The sequence below is a fragment of the Mesoplodon densirostris genome, chromosome 1 (assembly GCF_025265405.1).
Source record: "Mesoplodon densirostris isolate mMesDen1 chromosome 1, mMesDen1 primary haplotype, whole genome shotgun sequence".
Classification (NCBI taxonomy): Eukaryota; Metazoa; Chordata; class Mammalia; order Artiodactyla; family Ziphiidae; genus Mesoplodon; species Mesoplodon densirostris.
In genome coordinates, this window is record NC_082661.1 from 51,287,186 (window position 1) to 51,304,578 (window position 17,393).

Here is a 17,393-nt window from a genome sequence, read left to right on the forward strand (position 1 = left end):
CTGACACTGACTCCAGATGTGGGTTTGCCTTTCCCGCCCACAATATACCCCATGGACAGCACCACTATCCCACAGATTACAGGATCAATTACGGCCTCAGGACCAGCTGCAATAGAGGGACTACAGCATGTTCCCCTAACCCTCCTGTTTTAGAGACTGCTTTGAGCAATTACAACCAGCCACCACTCTGAAGGGTCAGTGACAGAGTGGACTTAACAGAACACGAGGTAATCAGCGTAATAAAAGGGGTGGCAGACACTTGCAGTGCTCAGCCTACCTTTCCTCATTACAGCTGCAGTGGACAGATCTATGCACTGTCCAACAGCATCTGACATCAAGTGTGAGCCAAGGCACTGCTCTGTTTTGTTCCTCAGAGCTTCCTCCAAACCCAAAGACGACTGCTCAGCAGTATATAGGCACAACTACACAAGTGCTAGAGTTGGAGCTCCAGGAGCCACCCTCAATTAACAAAAGATGAAAGTCAGTGGATAAATGTCCCACGTTCCTGTCCATCCTTTGGTGGGACAATGCTGAGGTGCATTCAGAAGGTACCCAAGGAAATTGAATCCCAGTTGCTCACAGTGATAACTAGCTCATGAACAAATTTTATGTAACTTTACTTTCTTCTCTCTTACTTTTCCCATTCTCTCATTTCTGCTTCTTTAGATCATCTCCCAAATAAACTACCCAAGCCATAAGTCCCTTTCTCAGGTTCTACTTTCAAAGAAACCCAAACTAAGATGTGGTGCAGTTAGAACTCAAACTGAACAACTGTGCTCCACTGCCTGTGCTTTTAAGAAGAGTGTGTTGCCTCTAAGTAGAAGAATGTAGTGCAGTACATTATGGGAAACTAAACATAAGTTAGAAGCAACAAGTAAGAATGTACACAGCAACATGAAGAGATATAACTTTCTGATGCTAAATAAAATAGTGGGGAAAAAAAAGGGCAGAATAGGGCTTCCCTGGTGGCGCAGTGGTTGAGAGTCCGCCTGCTGATGCAGGGGACACGGGTTCGTGCCCCGATCCCGGAAGATCCCACATGCCGCGGAGCGGCTGGGCCCGCGAGCCATGGCCGCGGAGCCTGTGTGTCCGGAGCCTGTGCTCCGCAACGGGAGAGGCCACAGCAGTGAGAGGCCCGCGTACAGCAAAAAAAAAAGGGCAGAATATCTGTAGCAAAGCCTAATTAAGTCAATTAAACACATACACACCAACAACACTTTGTTTTATAAAGATACATTCATTCAAAGATATAGAGCAAACAAATTAGAATGGTTTCCTATGGCGGAAGGAAAAGAAAATGGGAGTGGAAGTCAAGAATAAAGAAGACAAAATAAAATATATCAACTCAAGGGCCTCATAGAGAACAAAGAGAGTAATTTTACTGCCATAAATTGAAGGTATGATTAACTCTAATTTCTGAACCAGAATTCAAAACAGAGAGAAAATAAAGGTGAACATAATTGTCACTATGTTAAATATTACTTGTCACGAATAGGTTATCAAAATAAATATATAACTGGAAAAGTTTACAGATTCATCTGTGTGCCACCTAAAATCATTCTGAATACTACCAGTGATACACACTCAACACTTTGGGAAACACTGTTGTGACTATTCTGAGATAAGAATGATAGAGGAGGGCTTCCCTGGTGGCGCAGTGGTTGAGAGTCCGCCTGCCGATGCAGGGGACAGAGGTTCATGCCCCGATCCAGGAAGATCCCACATGCCGCGGAGCGGCTGGGCCCGTGAGCCATGGCCGCTGAGCCTGCGCGTCCGGAGCCTGTGCTCCGCAGCGGGAGAGGCCACAACAGTGAGACGCCCGAGTACCGCAAAAAAAAAAAAAAAAAAAAAAAAAAAAAAGAATGATAGAGGAGATCTTAAAATATATATATATATATATATATATATATATATATATATATATATATATACACACACACACACACGTACATACACAATATATATAGTACAAATATTAATTAATTTGAGAGCTTAACCAAATTTATGTTAGAGAGGAAATAACTTGAAAATATAGTTTAATCGTAAAGCCTTTTCTTAATGTGATGTTTCCTTCCTCAATAATGTTTTCCAATTTTACACAATGCGTAATTACAAAACAAATAGTGACTACTTTATTTTCAACATACAGTGTTGAAATATTTCTGAATATGGCAAAGCCCTAAATCAATCATCAATTAAGAGTTGAAAAGAACTTTAATAAAAGCATTAAAAGTAGTTAGTTTTATATTATAAGGTAATATTACCTCACTATAAGGTATTTCTCTAAGGACATTATCATACTAATGTCTATTTGTTAAAGCGGAACCATCAAATTCTGCTTAATGAGGGTCTTCACAGGTCTCCATTCATTTAGCAAAAATTCTATTAAATGAGATACCATCTTTCAGTAAGTGTCAGAATTATACCTGTAGAAATACTTTAAACATTCTTAAATTTTACTACATCTTATATAGCATTTAAAATAATAACGAAAGAGATAAACATGAGAATAGTATTTATTTCTCTAAAAACTACGCTTCTAAAGAGACAGTACTTTGCTTTTTTCACAATACCTCCTTTTCAGTATGCTAAGGCTTGAAAAACAATGTGCAAAAATATCTGTTGTATGTAAACAAATGAGGAGACCAACAATACAGCAGAACATCAATTTTAGTGTTTCTTTAAACTTAGAAAACTCGGATTTAACTAGATTTGAAGAATTACTTATGTTTGCTATTAACAATGCCCAATATTATCCCTGCTCCCCAGATAAAAATGTGGGCATCATCATTTCAACATCTAGTCACAAATCAGTGTCCCTTCTTCCTTCACAACATACCTTACTCCATTTAGTCCTTCTTTTCTATTTCCACTGTCACCACTCTGACTGAATTCTGATTACCTCATGCCTAACTACTCCTACAGCCTTCCAAGCTCCCTGACTCCTCACTCCATTTCTCTAATGATGTTTGTTCATACATCACTGCTAGAGTAATTCCCCTAAAATATAGTTTTCTCTATGTCATATTTCCTACCCTCTCCAAGACCTCTTCTACACTCCTATGGAAATATTCATTTTCTATCAATCAGCTTTTCCAGAAACATCTTTTAACTCTTTCTTTACCTACCAAATTCTACTCATCTTTCAAAGCCCAGATCAAATAACCTCTTCTATGTTCTATCTGTGCTTCTCAGTGCTACAGAACTCTGACTGGAAGTAATAAATGACTCCTTTGACATTTATCACTTTCACCTGGTGATGCTGGTTATCATTACTTGTATTACTTATATACATACTTTACTGATATGACTATAAGCAGAGGTTGGGGACCATGTTCTTTATTTTCTGATTCCTCCTTTGTGACTTGTTGTTACATAATTTAAGAGGGACCCAAAAAAGTAATATTCTGAAGGACAAAAATAAGTGCTCTGGGGCCTTAAACTAGATAAAGAGGGAAAAACACACGCCTAGAGAAAAAATAATATGAGCAGAAGGGAGAAAAAACACAGGACAATTTCAAATCATCGGCTGAAGAGTATCATACATGCAAGGGGTATAGAAGAAGAAAATTAAACATTTGCTAAATAATCAATGCTTAAAGTTTTTCATAATTTCAGGTAAGCTGATCCCTACCTTAATCAAGATTCTCATTATTTCTTGCTTGCAACAATTAAGAGTATCCTAATTGTCTCTCTGCTTTTGGTATCTCCCCCTTCCAAACTATCATTCACATCACTGTTATGTTAATTGTAACAAAACACGATTATGATCCAAAATACCTCTGTTAAAATTTTTCAAAGACTGCCATCTACTCTCAAAATGAAGTCTAAACTCCTTATCATGGCATCCAGAGTTCTTCACAAACAAGCTCTCTTCCAGCCTTGTCCCTCAAACCTTCTCTCACGTCCTGAATTCAAACCATACAAAATGATTTCTTCTGTCTTTTGCACATTCTATACATTTCAAGTTTCCCCTGCTTACACTGGGCTCTATGCATGAAATTCTACTGCCTCCAAATTACACTCAGCAATCTTCTACTTATCCTTTAAGACTCTACTCAAATGCCATTCCCTATGTGAAGCCTCCCTGACAGTTCTCGCCTCTAACAATGTTGGTGGAGCCTTTCTAGATGATACCAATACACTTTTCCAATTTCATATAGCACCTTTCAAGTTGCACTCGCATTAACTCTTTGTATACTCATCTCTAAACGGATTATTCTTTGAGAGTAAAGTAAGGAACTCATTTTACCGAATGTTGCATATTCTCGGCACCTAACACACTGCCTGCAGTAGAGTAGGTGTTTAATAAGTGTTTAAAGGGAGAAAGAAATGGATGGATGCAGGGAAAGCTGTCACTCACTTAATGCTACACTGTTGAGAGACTTTATTACTAGAGGAGTTTGTTCTTACTTTGGTAGGCTAACAAAGAGCTACTGACAGTACATGCAGAATTACCTTTGAGAAAATTTAAGCTGGTAGCAACATACAGATGGAAAAGAGAGTGAGGAGAGGCACAAAGTGGGAAAAGTCCTGCAATATTTCAGGTGAAATGTGATATAAGGACTTAAACTTGGATGATGACGAGGGGATTAGAAAAGAGATGATGAAAACATTCATGATATATTATAGAGGTAAAACTGATAGGACTGATCTCTTACTAAGAGTAGGAAGGAAAAGATGAAGAACCAGATTTGGCACTGAGACTTTGAGCGTGGGTGACAAAAAGGTCCAGTAATAGAAGTGGGAACACTGAGTGTGAAGCAAGCAGTTGAAAATATGTGTCAAAGCTTAGAAAAGTGTCACAGCAGAGATATGAGGTTGAGAGAGATCATTTTAGAGGTAATTGCTGAAATCAAGAGATTAGGAAAGACATAAAAAAGAAAAACAAGAATTTCAAATATAAAACCTTAGGGACGGTCATTATTTAATCACAGGAGGACAACTATTCTTTAATTAAAGAAATAATAGGAGGAGAAAAAAAAATTTTGAAGGAGTAATTAAAGAAGTAGAACTAGAAGAGCACAGGGTCATAGAAGCCAACAGCATTTCATGAAAGGAAAAATGGCAACTACTACAGTGATTAAAGAGTATGAAACCTAAAAAAAGACAATTAGAAAGTCATGAATATTTCTCAAAAGAACAAATAGACCAGCTTGGAAGGGAAAGAAGGATGATGAATGAATGCTCTAAGGAAGCAGAACCTACTGTTTAAAGAGGAAAAAGTAGAGACCACTTCACAAAGGTGTATGTTCCGGTTTTTATTTTTTAAAGTACAGATCCCTGAAGGATTAAACCTTTTACCTGATAATCTGTGTCTCCATGGATTTGAAAATAATGAACTTGATTTCTCTGTATGTATTGTCTTAGAATGGCTTCTTCTCCCCTGTCCCTGATGTTACTGCAGTTCCCACTTCTTTGAATAAATTCTACCTCCAAAGATATATTATTCAAAGTAACAATTTTATCCTAAATTCTAAATATGTGAAAGTTTCAGAATAATGTAAACATTCATTTTAATATAATCTTCCATTCTAACCTGTTTTGTCATCATCAGAGGTAAGAAATTATTACATACATCATTTAATGCTTATTTTCTACAATTAAAGTTGTATTAGTAATAAATACTTTTTACTCGTGAAAAGGTTCAACATTTATAAGGAGAGAAAAATATGTTATAACTATTGATACTTATGAACTCATAAGGAAGGTGATTAAAGAATAAAGAAGCTAACATAAAGCTGCAGTGGTAATACAGAAGGACTATTTTCAATTGTTAAGAAATGAGAATTTTCATATTATTCTAATTATTTTCTTAAAAGTCTTTTTCTTACCTCAGAGATGTGGCTAGATAAAACTGTACTTCCAATTTTCTCCAAACAGCTTTGACCTATGCTTCCATCTCATGAATTCCAAGACAGTATTAAACTGATGCATATTTTCATAAATCTGTTTAGAAAAAAAGGAACATATTCAAGACTGAAAGAATGTTTATTTGTCAGAATAACACATATAGAAGAAATACCAAAATTTTATCATGTATAAAACTATACATTTTCAATGTAAAGTCAATGAAAACTTCTACAGTACTTTAGAAATCTATCACTTTATAAACTTCTCCCCAAAGAAGTTTCACATTTTGAGTATTTTCAACTTTACAACATAGTAGTTCTGCAGAAAACATTACTCACATGTAAAATTTCTGTATCGGCCTAAGCTTTTGAAAAAAAAAAATCACATCTCAAAGATAACAGCCAGAAGCAGCACTAAAATTTACAATTCTACAATATTCAGATTCCCACCTGAACAAAAATTGGACCACCCAGCCAGTATTTCACTTTCTATCACAGTCTCAGTAAGCAGTTTTAATTTCAAACTTCAACCTAGAACAGTAGGAACTGTGAGGGTCAGGAATTAATTGCACTGCTTGGTCTAAGTCCACGGCATAGGTTTCAACTGTGTTACTACCGCCATTAGTACCCTACTGCTTTAAGAGACAACGTTCATAAATCTAAACGAGGAAAAACATTAAAAATTTTAGTTTACTGAAAGGCAGGTGTGCTGTTTACTTAGAGATCATGAAAATAATTTCATTGAATGTATCTTTTAACTGAAATGTCAAATAGTACAGTGTTCTGTTTCATATTTTAAAAAGAAAAATTTTAAGCTGTGTGAATATTACTTATGTCCCACTGCAAGGTCAAAATGCCTTTGTCTTCAAGCCCATTTCGAAGTATCACTTGTGTCACACTGAGGTTTAGTCGTCTTGGCAATAATGACTAAATTCATGTAAACTGGGGCAACCTGAAACGGTCTAGCATATCAGATAGCCTTTCCTAAGGACAAGAGTCTCCACTCAGCAGACAGGCTGCCATAGGGCCATGCTAAATCTTTCATGGTCCAACTAAAGACAGACTGACCCTGAAAGCAATTAGTAATGCTTTGTCTGCATTTAGAAGCCTTTTAACAGTCTTCTCAATGCACTAGTTACCTACAACTTCACCAGACCCCTGACATTTTTCAGGGTATTCATATGACTATAAAACTCTTAGACCATCACTCAGAGAAATCAGGGAGAGCAGTAATGGAGACCTGGTATTTAGGTGTTTTTTTTTTCTCTGAGATGATCATAGTCTTAAAATTTTACCTTATACTAATCAAAAAATAAATGCGTTGTGTTTCCACTTTAGAAATGGCATAAAGATTTTCCTCCAAAGCCATTCTTTGCCAATAACTCCGTTCTTCCCTAAGGGTGTATGGAAGAGAGGGGAGGCAATCACTACATTAAACAAAGCTCAGATTAACCTAGTCTCATAAAGTTTTAAATAGTCCATCAAAGTGACTATGTTTAAAAATATATGGCCCTCATTCATACTTACCTGGTGGCACAGTGGTTAAGAATCCGCCTGCCAATGCAGGGGACATGGGTTTGAGCCCTGGTCCAGGAAGATCCCCACATGCTGCGGAGCAACTATGCCCACGCGCCACAACTACTGAGCCTGCACTCTAGAGCCCACGAGTCACAACTACTGAGTCCGTGCTCCACAGCTACTGAAGCCCGCATTCCTACAGCCCACGCTCTGCAAGAAGAGATGCCAACCGCAATGAGAAGTCCACGCACTGCAACGAAGAATAGCCCCCAATCGCCACAACTAGAAAAAGCCCGTGCGCAGCAATGAAGACCCAACACAGCCAAAAATAAATAAATTTATTTTAAAAATATATATGGCCTGATTCTAATTCTACCAGATATTTACAATGGATCAAATAATAAATAAAATTAGCATGTAAACCACTTATCAACCATTGTTTTTTATAGCACTATTTATTACAACACTACTTCCTTGGTGTGAAAAAAAAGTTACAAGCTTTAGGCTAAATCTAAAGTTAATTTTTTAAAAAAGGAGAAGACATAATCACAAAGAATCTTCAAATATACCATCTGCAAAGTCCAAGACCCTGAATTATCTATCCTCTCTCAATTCTGTCTTATGTACAAATACATGACAAATCATAAACTTCAGAAAACCTTTTCTAAGGATTGAATTTAAGACTGGCTAAGGAAAACCAAGTAAGATTTGACTTCATTACTAAGAGGAAAATAAAAGGCAATCAAAGGACAGGATGTGCTTCACGATACAGGTCTGCAAGTCACTTTTTACATACTAGAAATTGTGTGAGTCAAAGTAAACCATTTTCTAACCTCTGCAACTACAGTCCTTTAAGCAGAGATCTATAAATATATACAGGCACAGAAATAGGATTTACATAGGCAAAATGCCTGCAACAACTTTAATCACTCAATTTATAAGGTAATTTGCCACAGGCTTTTAGCACTATAAACTGTGTTTAACAGTGACAAGGGATCCAGTCAGAACCAAACACTAAACAATTGTAAGGATTAATATTTTCACCAAAGATTTTGTGCCTGAAATTTTCAAGCTTCTTAGTTCTAGAAAACATATTAAGGAAAGGTAATTCTTTTAAAAACACATTAGAGCTTCTTAATGACTCATAATAAATGAAAAGCGAATCTTTCTGGATATATTCTAGTACTTTGTAATTCAGAGCGAACACTGGAATTTCCTCAAAGTTAATAAGTATTTGCAAACATGGGAAAAGTTCATTTTAATCCCATATTGCCTTTACAAAAATCTTTTTTTTTGCCATAAAAATGTACACATCCCTCTCGGTTTTCAAAATTATTAAAGTGGTTAAATCTTAAAAGCACTGGGATACTTTAAAGATCACTAACCATACAGAATCCATCAGTGACAAACATCAATTGTGGATATTTTCGTTATCTTTGAGGTGTTAGACATTACCTATTAACTCCTATATTAGTAAGATTTGCAAAAAGAACTAGTATAAATATGCTTTTGATAAATACTCAGTCTAAGACAAAATTTAAGATTGCTTTTCTATTTGTACCAGATGTCAAAAAGTAGATTTCTTAGTATTCACAAAATCAGCAATATTGATTGTACATTTTTCCTTCCACCACTCCAAACCCCTTCTTTCTTCATTTCCCCTCTCTTAGCATTCATAAAAAGCACCCCACATACTGTATAAGTACTGCTGTAAACATCATAGCTGCAATTATGGAACCATTTTTAAAAATAGCTAATTACAAAATAATCATTTTACAAAACATTTCAGTTGGGCTCTTAAACTAAAGGTATTACTATTAAAACTTTCAGTACATTAGCTAAAACCCTCAAACATTATGCTTCAGAGAAACATAATACAGTTTTAGCTGTAACTCAAATGAACAGTATAATTTAGATTAGTTTATCATGCATTTCTATAATAAAGGATGTAATCCACTTAATACAGAAAGGGGGGGTCAAACTTATAAACAAGTTATATTCTAAATGTTCCAAAAGTTCATTTATAAATTGAATATAAGCTTGATTTTGAAACTCAAGATGCCCTTTCTCATAAAACTGAAGATATAAACAGTGGCATTAAACCCAAAATACAAATGAACTTTAGTGTATAATTCTATGATAGCACTCTTCCGCTTAAGCATATTTCCGTATCAAACTGTAACTTTCTTATTCATTGCTATATCCTAGAACTTAGCACAGCTAATGACACAGAGTAGGATTTCAACAAATACTAGCTGATCTGAAGTACTGAATAGCAAAAACTCAGTGATGTGAAACTTAGTTGTCTGGAGAACAGAGAAACAAAAGGCATGGGGAAAAAAGCTTCTTCCAAAAGAGATATGACAAAAGGATGCCTAACACCAGGGTTAGAAAGCTCTAGTCTAAGCCAATAGTGTCAATTTCCATCCCCCCTGCCAATGAGAGGGTTAGCAATAAGCATCTGATGCAATTCTGGCCTAGAAGACAAGACACTAAGTTTGCTGGGGAGCTTCTGGGAAAGGTTTTCCCAGGCTGATGAAAAAAAGACACCCAGGTGAAAACACGTACTTTTTGCAGGTAACTTTGGGTTTGAATTGTTAAGCAGAACAACGGCAGCCGTCTTAGGACCATGAGGAAAGAAACTGCCTAAGAGGACAACCCAACAGAAAAAGAATGGCAGGCAGTGTTAAAAGATGGAAAAAACCTGGGTGGTCCTTGGTGATGCTGCTATGCTTGAATGAAGTAATCCTAGAATCATTTTACTAACTTGGATCTTTTTATTATAGTATATTCAACCCTTTTATTATTTATGTAATTTTCAATTACCAAAAGTAACCCAGTGGATACAGCCATTTAGGAATAGATACACTATTTCAATGAATTCAACTGTTATCTATACAGTGGTAACTCTCTTAAATTTATACCTTAATCCAGATCCTTTTTTTGAACTAGATACTATTTCCAAATTATATTATACTATATACTATATACTATACAAACTATATACTATAATACAGCTGTATTAAATATTTATTCCAGCAACACATCAAGAGAACAGAATATAACAGCCATCATCTACCAGCACAAAAACTGTTTATGCATATTCACTTTTCTGGCTAATAACAGCACCGGCTACCTGTCAAAGGTTAAAATCTTTGGGTCACCAGTCCCACATCCCACTGCTTTATTTACTACATCGGGCAGTTATTAATTGCTGCCTGTTCTAACTCTGATATATCTTTGAAATCTGTCTCTCTCAACTCTATACACATCTAGTGCAGCCTCCCATCTCTTGTGGAACACACCTCCATTCTTGCCTCTGCACTGCACTCATGTTTCTAAAATACAACTGTGCATCATGAAAACATTATAAACATCATAAATCATTAGGAAACACAAATTAAAAAACTATAATGAGAGGGCTTCCCTGGTGGTGCAGTGGTTGAGAGTCCACCTGCTGATGCAGGGGACGCAGGTTCATGCCCTGGTCCAGGAAGATCCCACATGCCGCGGAGCGGCTGGGCCCGTGAGCCATGGCTGCTGAGCCTGCGCGTCCGGAGCCTGTGCTCCACAACGGAAGGGGCCACGGCAGTGAGAGGCCCGCGTACGGCAAAAAAAAAAAAAAAAAAAAAAAACCTATAATGAGATACCACTACAGAATGGCCATCATCAAAAAGACAGACAACACCAAATGTTGGTAAGGATGTGGAGAAACTGGAACTCCCACACATTGCTGTAAAATGATGCAGCCACTTTGGACAACAGTTTGGCAATTTCTTTAGAAGTTAAATATAAACATAAACTCACCAAAATTCCAAAATTCCCTCCATAGGGACCTACCCAAGAGAGATGAAAATATGTGTCTATATAAAGACTTATATTCAGGGACTTCCCTGGCGGTCCAGTGGTTAAGACTCCACACTTCCAATGCAGGGGGCATGGGTTTGATCCCTGGTGGGGGAACTAAGATCCCACATGTTGCCCGGAGCAGCCACCCACCACCCACCAAAAAAAAAAAGACTTACATACAAATGTTCTCAGCAGCATTACTCAATGGCAAAGAACTGGAAACAATCCAAGCATCCATCAGCTGATGAATGGATAAACAAAGGGTAGTATCATCAAACAATGGAATATTATCAGATAATAAAAAGGAACAAAATACTGATACGTGTTATAACATGAATGCACCTCAACAATATGCTAAATAAAAGAAGTCAAATGCAAAATACTACATGTATGATTCCATGTATATGAGATACTCAGAAAAGGCAAATTGAAAGAGAGAGAAAGCAAAGCAGTGGTTGCCTAGAGCAAGGGGTAGAAGTGGGAAATTTGGGGCGGTGATGAAATGTTCTGAAATATTCATAGCACAACCCTAAAAATTTATTAGAAATAATAAAAATACAAGTGCATTTAAAAATTTTTCAGTGATTTCCAATTATGTACAAAATGAAGTCCAAATTCTTTAGGAAGACATTCACAGAATGCTATAATCTGCTTTCAATCTATTTAACCTGCTTTATCTTCTACTACAATCTCTGCCAAAAAGCCTCTTGCTGGCCATATTAAACTATTTGCTGTTCCTAAACATCCCAGGCTATTTAATGCTTCTACCTTTCTTCAAACTTGCTATTCTAATTCAAAAATCAAAATGTTCTTATCTTTATCTTTTGTCAAGTGAAGTTCCATTTGTCCTCACAAAGATCCATCTCAAATAACTCCTCCTCTGTTGAACCTTCCTCACTCCTTATGTAGCTACTTGTTCCACAGGAGTCTGGTAATAACACATTATAGCACTTTTCATACTGAATTACAATTGTCTATTTATAGGTATATCTTCTTTATTAAGACAACCCGAGTACAGCTGTGTCCCCTATGTTTTAATAAGTACAGTCCAGTGACTAGCACGCAGGAGGTAATCTATATATTTTTGAATAAGTGACTGATGAAGAGTGACAGGGAAGAGAAAAGTCCAAAAGTAGGTAAAATGAGCTCTGTATCACAAAGATAGTTGTATAAGGATGGTTATTGTCAATGTTATTTAAGAAAGAAAAACAGAAGTCACACAATGTCACCTAAATGTTTTTCAGTGTAGTATCAGTTAAATAGCCACACTGAACACTCTATGGTCATTAAAAAAAATGAAATACATCTTATCTGTCTGTACTGACTTGGAAAGATATCCCAAATACTCTTAAGTTTAAAGATGCAGATGTAGAGAATGGATTAGAGGACACGGGGCGGGGGGGAGGGGAAGCTGGGACCAAGTGAGAGAGTAGCACTGACATGTATACACTACCAAATGTAAGATGGATGGCTAGTGGGAAGCTGCTGCATAGCACGGGGAGATCAGCTAGATGCTTTGTGATGACCCAGAGCGGTGGGATAGGGAGGGTGGGAGGGAGGCGATATGGAGATGTATGTATACGTATAGCTGATTCACTTTGTTTGTTGTACAGCAGAAACTAATACAACATTGTAAAGCAATTATACTCCAATAAAGATATTAAAAAAACATAAAATAGTCACTTCTCCACTATTAAAAAGGAAACTACACACACATATATAGTAGTATGTGCATGCACACGTGCATGCAATAAATGTGAGGAAGGTAAGGGGCTGAAAGGGTACACACCAACTGTTCTGAGTACAGGCAAAAAAGTGGAAACAACCTAAATGTCTATCAGTTCATGGATAGAGAAACAAAAGGTGGAATATCCAGCCAATGGAGTATTATTCGGCCATAAAAAAGAAGCCATAATAAGAACCAATTCAGATATAACAGGGATGAACCTTGAAAATATTTTGTTAAGTGAAAGAAAGAAGCCAGACATAAAAGACCACATATTATATGATTCCATTTATATGAAATTCCAGAATATGCAAGTCCACAGAAACAGAAAACATATTAATGGCTGCCTGGGATTGGGGGTAGAGGGTGGGACTGGAGAAAAACACCAAAAGGATGATCCCTAAAAGAAAAAAAGTGGATAAATTGGACATCATCAAAATTTTAAATGTTTGCTCTGCAAAAAACCCTGTTAAGAAGATGAAGACACAGGTACAGACTGGGAAAATATATTTGCAATCCATATATACGACAAAGGACTCATCTAGAATACATAAAGAAATCTCAAAACTCAACATTAAAAAAATTCACCTAGAAAATGGGCAAAGAATATGAAGAAGTTTTTCACTGAATAAGATACTTGGATAGCACATGAAAAGATATGGCCAACAACACTAGCCATCGGGGAAATGCAAATTAAGACTATGCTGAGATATTACTACACACCTAATTGAACAGCTAAAATAAAAAACAGTGACAATACCAAGTGCTGACAAGAATGTGAAGAAAATGGATCTTTCATACATTGCTGTTGAGACTATAAAATGGCATAGCCACTTGGAAAATGGTTTGAAAGTTTCTTTACAAACTAAATATACACTCACATGTAACCAACTGCACTCCTGGGCACCTGTCCCAAAGAAACAAACATGAATGTTCACAGCAGCCTTATTTTTAATAGCCCAAACCTGGAAAAAATAGAATGCCCTTCAAAAGATGAATGGTTAAACAAACTATGGTACATTCATACCATGGAATCCTACTCAGCAATAAGAAAGAATAACTGAGTCATACAACTTGGATGGATCTCAAAGGATTAGGCTGAGTGAAAAAAGGTCATGTACTGTATGATTCCATTTATAAAACATTCTCGAAATGACAAAATCAGAGATGAAAAAGATTAATGGTTGCCACAGGGGGCAAAGTGTGTGGGTAGCTTAAGGGAGATCTTTGTGGGGACAGAACCCATGTCTTGATGCTGCAGTGGTTACACACATCTACCACCACAGTGTTTAAATGGGTCAGAACTATATATACAAAATGTACCAGTGTCAACTTCTGGATTATATTGTACTACATGTATGAAGTAACCACTGGGGGAAGGTGAAGGATACAAGGGCTTCACCTTACTATTATTTTTTCAATTTCCTATGAATCTATAATTATTTCAAAATTTAAAATGTAAAAAACTCTACCTTCTAAAAATCTTTTTACCTCTGCTTTAGATTTGGAATAGCAAAATAACTGTTCAAAGATTATTTAAGATACATTATTTTTTTCAAATCAGCTAGACAACTTCAATTCTGCAGTGGTTTCCAGTACCCTGTGGGAATGAGGAATCCCCATAACAGAAGTCTAAAGAAACCAGCAATTCCTAGACCAAATTCTGGGTCTTCAGTCCCCTCTGTACCCGTCACCCTCTGGTTCTGGGAGAAAGCAGTTACTCCTAGGTGATGTCAGATCTGTTTTAGGGGTAGCAAATGTAGCAAGTTTTATATAACCACCTACAGCAGAACGAACCCCCAAATAATCATCTCCCCATATGCTTTTTCAATTTATTCTTCTGACAATGGAGCATAAAAACCACTACTATATTTTCATTTTAATTTTCTCTATAATTTATTAAGGTAATATTCACAGTAAAAGACATTTAAATGATTTGATACATCTTCTTTTCCTTTCCAAATATATCTAGTTCAGTCAGTAGAGAAATATATATCACCCATTTTTTTCCTGTAGAGTTTTGAGAAATTATCCATAGATCATTTGTTTTATTAGCTGATAGGTAAACACACCATACTACATATAAATAATAAAATTTCTGCTATTAGGAATCATCAGGAATTTATTCTAGAGTGCTAAAGGTTCACCAGTTCTTCTAAAATGTGCATTGCTGCACCTTCTCAAATGAAGAATAAAGATTATTTAGAATTAACATTATGAATACCAATTACAGAGTTATGCTAAAACACAGTGAAATTATCAGGGACTATTAATACATAGTGCTGTTGGCCCCAGTTCTAAATGGTCTCAAGAGTGCTATGTTTATTTAGATTAAGTCCCCTACATACGAATGAGTTCCGTTCCGAGAGAGCGTTAAGTCCAATTTGTTCGTAAGTCCAACAAAGTTAGCCTAGGTACCCAACTAACACAATTGGCTATACAGTATACTGTAATAAGTTTATAATACTTTTCAGACAAATAATACATACAAAACAAACACACAAAAATAAAGAAAACATTTTTAATCTTTCAGTACCTTGAAAAGTACAGTAGTACAGTACAACAGCTGGCATACAAGGGCACGTTTGCATCCTTGAAAGTTTGCAACTTGAAAATTCGCATGTAGGGGACTTACTGTACTCAATTACTTGCTTGTCTGCTTATTTGTTTTAGCCTGCATCCCCATTTTTTCTTGTTAAGTTTTCTTCCCCTTGCTAACAGCTACCTAGAATGCATGTTTGCTCATAATATCAGTACCCTCTCCCCACTTTTCATTTACATCATCCCTGTACTAGCTTAATATAGCTCTATGTTTTGACGTCTATAAAAATAAAAAGGCTGGGGCTTCCCTGGTGGCGCAGTGGTTGAATCTGCCTGCCAGTGCAGGGGACACGGGTTCGAGCCCTGGTCTGGGAAGATCCCACATGCCACGGAGCAACTAGGCCCATGAGCCACAACTACTGAACCTGCGCGTCTGGAGCTTGTGCTCCGCAACAAGAGAGGCCGCAACAGTGAGAGGCCCGCGCACCATGATTAAGAGTGGCCCCCGCTCGCCGCAACTAGAGAAAGCCCACGCACAGAAACGAAGACCCAACACAGCCAAATATAAAAATAAATAAATAAAATTTTATAAATAAATAAATAAAAAGGCTGCACATGACAGCCTGAGACTGAGGGTATAAAAAGTGAACACATCTTCTATTATGATCAAATAATGTTTATGCTGTGATATTATAACAATTTTTATAAGACCACTTCAAGGAGAGGGGACAGATGAGACACCTGAATGAGACAACCAAGGAAAAAAACAAAGATGGGTGGAGCTGAGAACTATAAACACACCTCAAATCCCTACTCAACATTTCTAACAAGATGCTAAGTTCAAAATACATGAAACAGAACTCATTATTTTGTTTTTCCATCTTCTCACAAAACTGTTTCTCTTTAATTCCTTATTTGGCTTAATGTACAACTGTTTACAAGAAGGTTTTTTTTGCTACTACCTAGTAAAGTTGACATTTTACATACCCAAAGACCCCAAAATTCTAGCTCAAGGTATATAATCTGGGGAACCTATTGCACATATCTACCAGAAAGCATGTACAAGAATATTTACAGCAGCATTTTCTTAACAGCAAACACTAGAGGAAACCCAAGTGTCCAACAACAGTAAATTGGATAAACTGTAGTATATTCATATAATGGAATTACCACATAGTAGTATAAATGAATGTATCTCAGATAAGTGTGTCAACATGAATGAAATCTCGAAACCATAATATTGAACAACAAGTCCAGGGCTTTCCTGGTGGCGCAGTGGTTAAGAATCTGCCTGCCAATGCAGGGGACACGGGTTCGAGCCCTGGTCCGGGAAGATCCCACATGCTGTGGAGCAACTAAGCCCGTGCACCACAACTACTGAGCCTGTGGCTCTAGGGCCTGCGAGCCACAACTCCTGAGCCCACGTGCCACAGCTACTGAAGCCTGTGTGCTCCGCAACAAGAGAAGCCACCACAATGAGAAGCCTGCACACCGCAATGAAGAGTAGCTCCTGCTCGCTGCAACTAGAGAAAAGCCCGAGCGCAGCGACAAAGACCCAACACAGCCAAAATAAATAAATAAATAAAATTAAATAATAAAATAAATAAATTTTAAAAAAACAAAAAACGAAGGCTGGAGAGAGACAGAGCCGGGGGTGGGGGGGGGAACCAAAAAAACCCAACAAGTCCAAGAAGAATACATATATACAGTATGACTCCATTCACACAAAACTCAAAAATAGTAAACACTAGGAAAATGTATGTTAAAGGAAAAAATACAAAAGTGGAAAAACTTAAGGAAAAGTAGCAGAATAACATTTAATAATTTAGGATGATGGTTTCTTCTGGGGACGAAGAAGCCATTGTCCTAAGGCCTGGAAAGCTTCTAAGATGCCATTACATTTATTG

General features: G+C 36.9%; 1 protein-coding gene across 3 annotated transcripts in view; it reads right to left on the minus strand.

The window, feature by feature from the left end:
- The window catches only part of BMPR1A (bone morphogenetic protein receptor type 1A), a 147,259-nt gene that overhangs the window by 54,492 nt on the left and 75,374 nt on the right, over positions 1–17,393 (minus strand). For all 3 annotated transcript variants that reach the window (XM_060103272.1, XM_060103254.1, XM_060103263.1), the window contains one exon: positions 5,835–5,949. The gene's annotated coding sequence lies outside the window, so the exon portion shown is untranslated. The remainder of the gene's footprint in view (positions 1–5,834; positions 5,950–17,393) is intronic.